Here is a 7,040-nt window from a genome sequence, read left to right as displayed (position 1 = left end):
CCTTTTATGTGCCACCTTGTCAAATGCTTTCTGAAAATACATATATGCCAAATCTAAACCCCTATTCCCGGCTACATAAGCAGTAACCTTTTCAAAGAACGTGATGGTTAGTTTTACTGTTTCTTTTACAAACAAACTCTATATTGTCACTTGAAAAAACATGGATTGTTAGTGCAGATTGCCCTTGGTTAACTTCGCTTGAAATTGGATAAACAAATAAACAGAAAATCAAGCCAAAAATTTGATAATATTGAGAGAACTATCCCCAATATAGTTTGTACTTATTACAATAAGGTGACTTCTTTCACGACACACTTTTCACCTACGAAAATTTGTCACCCCACAAGTTAAGATAAGGAGAACACAGTCTCTAAGTAATCATGATCCTCTGTATGACAGACCAATGTTACCAGAGAAGAAGAAACTGATGTAATACCAGAATATTTTTCAATGTCATCTTCCATGGAATCTTGAAGAGAAATTACTTATAACAATGTCTGACAAATGTAAACAATAATGTCCATTGTGTGTTTAACTCTACATGCATAAGGAATGAGTGTGTAAGTGAAATTATCTCTTAAATTTTGATGGAATGAAAATGTCTGTTACTCTGAGTCAGAGGAGAAATAAAAAAAATATTATTCTAAATACCACATCAATATCATGATCTGGTATGCACACTGAACTAAACCAGAATTCATGATCTGGTATGCACACTGAAATAAACCAGAATTCATGATCTGGTATGCACACTGAAATAAACCAGAATTCATGATCTGGTATGCACACTGAACTAAACCAGAATTCGGGATTCTGGTTACATGATCTGGTATGCACACTGAACTAAACCAGAATTCATGATCTGGTATGCACACTGAACTAAACCAGAATTCGGGATTCTGGTTACATGATCTGGTATGCACACTGAAATAAACCAGAATTCAGGATTCTGGTTATGTTGGTGAGCTTGTTTCTGGTTATGTTGGTGAGCTTGTTTCTGGTTATGTTGGTGAGCTTGTTTCTGGTTATGTTGGTGAGCTTGATTCTGGTTATGTTGGTGAGCTTGATTCTGGTTATGTTGGTGAGCTTGATTCTGGTTATGTTGGTGAGCTTGATTCTGGTTATGTTGGTGAGCTTGTTTCTGGTTATGTTGGTGAGCTTGATTCTGGTTATGTTGGTGAGCTTGATTCTGGTTATGTTGGTGAGCTTGTTTCTGGTTATGTTGGTGAGCTTGTTTCTGGTTATGTTGGTGAGCTTGTTTCTGGTTATGTTGGTGAGCTTGTTTCTGGTTATGTTGGTGAGCTTGTTTCTGGTTATGTTGGTGAGCTTGATTCTGGTTATGTTGGTGAGCTTGATTCTGGTTATGTTGGTGAGCTTGATTCTGGTTATGTTGGTGAGCTTGTTTCTGGTTATGTTGGTGAGCTTGTTTCTGGTTATGTTGGTGAGCTTGATTCTGGTTATGTTGGTGAGCTTGATTCTGGTTATGTTGGTGAGCTTGATTCTGGTTATGTTGGTGAGCTTGATTCTGGTTATGTTGGTGAGCTTGATTCTGGTTATGTTGGTGAGCTTGATTCTGGTTATGTTGGTGAGCTTGATTCTGGTTATGTTGGTGAGCTTGATTCTGGTTATGTTGGTGAGCTTGATTCTGGTTATGTTGGTGAGCTTGATTCTGGTTATGTTGGTGAGCTTGATTCTGGTTATGTTGGTGAGCTTGATTCTGGTTATGTTGGTGAGCTTGATTCTGGTTATGTTGGTGAGCTTGATTCTGGTTATGTTGGTGAGCTTGTTTCTGGTTATGTTGGTGAGCTTGATTCTGGTTATGTTGGTGAGCTTGATTCTGGTTATGTTGGTGAGCTTGATTCTGGTTATGTTGGTGAGCTTGATTCTGGTTATGTTGGTGAGCTTGATTCTGGTTATGTTGGTGAGCTTGATTCTGGTTATGTTGGTGAGCTTGATTCTGGTTATGTTGGTGAGCTTGATTCTGGTTATGTTGGTGAGCTTGATTCTGGTTATGTTGGTGAGCTTGATTCTGGTTATGTTGGTGAGCTTGATTCTGGTTATGTTGGTGAGCTTGATTCTGGTTATGTTGGTGAGCTTGATTCTGGTTATGTTGGTGAGCTTGATTCTGGTTATGTTGGTGAGCTTGATTCTGGTTATGTTGGTGAGCTTGTTTCTGGTTATGTTGGTGAGCTTGATTCTGGTTATGTTGGTGAGCTTGATTCTGGTTATGTTGGTGAGCTTGTTTTTCAAAAGTGGATTTAAATAAATTAAAGACAATTATTTTTTCTCGTACACAGAAAATATTTTTATTAACACAAACTGACTGATTTACTTAACCTAAAACAATATACATGTTAAAATAACTCTTGAACTGAAATTGTTCATGTTATTAAATTATTTTAATACTACGCAGAGATAAGTAAATTGGTTATTCGAGTAGCAATCATGCTGAGTTATACTGGTTCATTTAAATTCAACGAATGGGATTCCTTATTCTTAATAGAAATGTTTAAAAATAATACTAAGTGATGTTACTCCGAATGTGGTGACTATAATGCAATATTTTCTTTTCATTTAATTTGTAAGTGCAGAAAACTAGTTTGTCTTCTAACAGGAAAGGCATTGAAATTTTTTTGTTGCTAAGCTTTCTGTTTGTTAAAAAAACTTACCTCATAATCGAACACTATAACTAGAAATAAAGCAAGATTAGGTTGGTAAATTTGGTTATAACAAGTTAATCTATGTAATCAAAATAACAATGTGTGTCCGAGCTGCTTCACATGGAAAGCCAATATTCATATTAGTGAAATGTACATTGGTACTTTCACTTTTATATATAGTACAGGAGTAAACGGCGTTTAACGTGCATTGTTCTAAACGAGTGCAAAACCATCAGGTATATAATATTAAATACAGTAACTGGAGACGCATTAAAAACACCCAAAGAAAAACATTAAATTAATTTTTTATCTTATTTGGTTATAAATAACACAAAACTATTTATTACAGCTCAACATAAACAAAGAGATAAAGTGATGTTTGCTGTTTTTATCGTAACTGTGTTCAAGCCTGTGTCGTAGTCCCATTGTTGTGACATTGTGAACTTCCAGAGTAGGTTAGATTCATTTGAACTAGGATAAAGAAGTAAGTCACCAGAATGCTGAAAATCTATGAAAGATAAAATATTTCGTTACTATATTTAATATAAATAATATTTAAATCTTGTCTAAAGTAACAAAAATCCACAATGTTTCAATTTAAGGTGAACAGTTCATTGTTATGAATATTTATAAAAGTGTTTATTTTCAATAATAAGACAAACAACTAATTATTATTATGGATGTTAAAGCTAGAATATATACCAAATCAGCATAGCTCCTTCTACACAGTGATTTATGTTTGTTTGTTTGTTTTGGAATTTCGCACAAAGCTACTCGAGGGCTATCTGTGCCAGCCGTCCCTAATTTAGCAGTGTAAGACTAGAGGGAAGGCAGCTAGTCATCACCACCCACCGCCAACTCTTGGGCTACTCTTTTACCAACGAATAGTGGGATTGACCGTCACATTATAACGCCCCCACGGCTGAAAGGGAGAGCATGTTTGGCGCGACCCGGATGCGAACCCGTGACTTGTATCTACACGGACTAAATGCCCCTGTATTCATTGTTTCAATTTAGTTGAAGTGTTGTGATTTGTAAGCACAGATAACGCTTAAAATTTACTATTTCTAGGTGTTTTGTGTTACGTTGTACAAAGGTCTTCAATTTCCGTATTATATAAGCATGCGATTAACACAGTTTTATTGTTTTGAGGTAAGGGTTATATATAATGTTGAAACATGCTGGTATAGCAACAAAAAGCATGTTTCCACACCAGATAAAAATTGTTCACCAGTCTTACACAGATACACTGCAGCTAAAGTAGGAACTTCCCTTGGAAATGTATACAAAATGAATGGATTTAGATCTCAAATCAAAAAATACTCAGGTGCTATGTTCGTACAAACAGAAGTAAATCTTTACTTAATGCAAAGCAGGGCATTTTGTTTATTTCATTGACTGTAAAAAAAATTTTGGACAATATATTCTCGTTGTACCGAGAATATCATTTTTATCATATTAATGCAAACTTATACTCTAAAGACTTATGTACTATCTTACATTTCCCACCACAAAAGTTCATCAAGTACTCATTAGGTGATATAAATTACAATTTTAATATATCTTTATTTATAAACGGAAGCTTTTCACATGATAATGTAATCATTTATTAAACAGAAGGCTAATGAGCTAAAACATAATTCAAAGAAATAATTATTTAAAAAAAACTCAATCATATTATGACATTATATCTGGAAATTTCAATATCAATTATTGTTACAACTATAAAAAAGGGTTGAGGCTGGTTGATAATTTTTAATAAAACTCAAGAGTGAGTATCAGAGTCAGTCCTATTATGTCTTTAGGGATAAATACCATACTCACAACTGGATAGAAACGATGTCTCGTTGTGGAACTTAGGTCGTTATGGGTTCTAGTAACCAGATCTTAACGCATTATTAAATCTGTACTTGCAGGGCATGTCACAAAGCTTTCCCGATGGATTTATTATGGGTTCAAGTTATAGTTATCTTTGTAGACAGATTTTGACTTTCTTACAAGTTGGTGTTTTGTTGATGATTATGCTACACTCGAACGTCAATTATCCTCTAACTTTATGACCTGGCATGGACATGTTGTTAGAGTTCACGATTCGCACTTTGAGGGTCACGAATACGAACCCCCGTCTCACCAAACGTGCTCGCTCTTTCAGCTGTGGGAACATTATAATGTGCGGTCAATCGTAATATGCATTAGTAATAGAGTAGCCCAACAGTTGGCGATGGATGGTGATGAATAGCTGCCTTTCTTCTATTCTTTTACTGCTAAATTATGGATAGCTAATGTAGATACCTCTTGTGTAGCTTTGCGCGAAATTCAAAAACAAACAAACCTTTCAACTTCATTAAGTTGTACTTATTTCCATTAGAAATTGACTCACACTAATTTATACATAAATTTCTATTTTTTTCATTAATCAATAACACATGTGTTTAAAATTAGTTTTCGTTCACATTGGCAGCATCTTTCATTTCGCCTTTCTCTCTTCCTTAATTTATCTACTTTCACATATCTCCTTTGTTTATGTCATTTGTACATTGTCTTGTTGATAAATATCTTTATAGTTCAAAACCACACCAGACACAACTGTTTTACTAATATCAAATTTATATTTTTCATAATCATAGAGTGGTCCTGTATTTTTTAAATCCACAGATGACTCTCACAAAAACTTCATAATAGTTTTATAAAAAAAAGTTAAATATTCGAAAAAAATATCAAAATGAGGTCTATATACTACAGGCTAATACTCTGACATCATTGTATCATGGATAGTAGTGGATACTAGCCTTAAAAGAATCATAATCCAAACATTCGTGCTAGTTCCTCCAAAACCGTTTATTAATAGGTTATAAATAATACAAGTTATAAATAATGCTTGTGTTTTATTTTAGATCCACCATCTCTGGGTTTTATTGCAATTAATCAATAATGGATAAGTTTTGTATTTCATCCTTGAAATAATTAAATACATTTAAGCTTCAGTTTGTCTCTTTACTGCTAGGTGTTTATTTTAACATCTTTATGGAGAATTTAGAACTTTGTCAACATTTCGTGTATTTTTTATGATTGTAGCCAAAATAAATATTAATTTAAACTGTAATTTGTTTTGTTACTGACTTTATCGTTTGTTTTTAGATCTTTAAATATTTTCCTACTGTTTTTTAGTTTCCATAAATAATTAAACACAATTCCGATATTAACCTGAAATACTTCGAATTTTACATTCTTTGCCTATGAGTTTGGTAACAATGTACTTTGATGAAAACACAAGATCTGTTTTTAGTTAAGCCTTAAATGCGGAGATTGTTCTTGTAAATGTCAAAGGTTTACTTATATAGCTGACAACTTACATTAAGCAATGCAGATTTGGTGACAACAAATAAGTCAAGACATGTAAAAGATATTGTTGGTCCTCCCAGCTTCTGAAGGAAACTTTCCACCTGTGGAAGATCAACAAACAAAAACGTTTAAAATCTGTTACAATGAATTTGAATGGAATGAAGTTTGAATATTTAAAACATAAACATCATAGTTATTCATTCACAGATGTATAGCTCACCAAATCTTCCTTTTTAAAACCAACATCGTCAACACTGACTAACTGAATTAGAAATATGTGATGTTCACTACAATTTGCTATACCATGTATACCAGATTAATAAAACTAATAACAATAATTCAGCAAATCTTAAGAGAAGGAACGTTGTATTTTGTCATATTAGTAAGAAATGGTTTCACCTTCACTGTTAATCTGTTATTAATATTTCTTACCATTCATTGGTGCACATCTATCTGGCTAAGTAAGTCATAACTTTTGTTGCAAAGCAACTACAAAAGTAATTAGATGTGGGTATGTTTTTAAAGTGTCTCGAAATTTCAATTTGATTAATCTCGAGATCCTGGGTTGTCCGAGGCAAATTATTGATGTTGTTTCTTTACCTGAATTTTTTTCCGTAAATTCTAGTAAATATATGTATAATTCAGGCTGACGCTGGAAGACCCAAAATCTTACCATAGGTTGTCCACCAGAAGGGACCGAAAGAACAAGTCGGTTGAGAAACATATAGGGTTTGTGAGCCTGCAGGAAGAAAGATTACATAGTAATTGAAATACACTATTATGCTTACACTTTAATCATAAAAATACGCACATGCTTATGGTAAATATACAACATGCGATATTTTATAAAACTTTCAATGTTTTTACTTTCAGCTAGGAGTTATTAAAGAAATATAATGAACCAACCAATAAACAGTCAGTATATTATTCTAAGCAGCCAATCTTGTAACAACTATTTTATAGCATAAAACTCGTCTCACAGCGATGTTGTTCTATTTTTGAAAGGTATGTGTTACACCTGTTATTAACGATTGTGTT

The 7,040-nt window shown here is 33.5% G+C and overlaps 1 long non-coding RNA gene across 1 annotated transcript; it reads right to left on the bottom strand.

The window, feature by feature from the left end:
• Positions 1-2,292: 2,292 nt before the first annotated feature.
• Positions 2,293-6,790, bottom strand: LOC143235165 (uncharacterized). The gene is made up of 3 exons (XR_013018954.1): positions 6,676-6,790; positions 6,014-6,103; positions 2,293-3,168 (listed from the first exon to the last, which is right to left on the bottom strand). It is a non-coding gene; the product is annotated as an uncharacterized LOC143235165 (long non-coding RNA).
• Between the last annotated feature and the right edge of the window lie 250 nt (positions 6,791-7,040).

This window comes from Tachypleus tridentatus, chromosome 12, assembly GCF_004210375.1.
Source record: "Tachypleus tridentatus isolate NWPU-2018 chromosome 12, ASM421037v1, whole genome shotgun sequence".
Lineage (NCBI taxonomy): Eukaryota > Metazoa > Arthropoda > Merostomata > Xiphosura > Limulidae > Tachypleus > Tachypleus tridentatus.
Note: the sequence above shows the minus strand (reverse complement) of the source record. Positions and strands in the feature narration are given on the sequence as shown.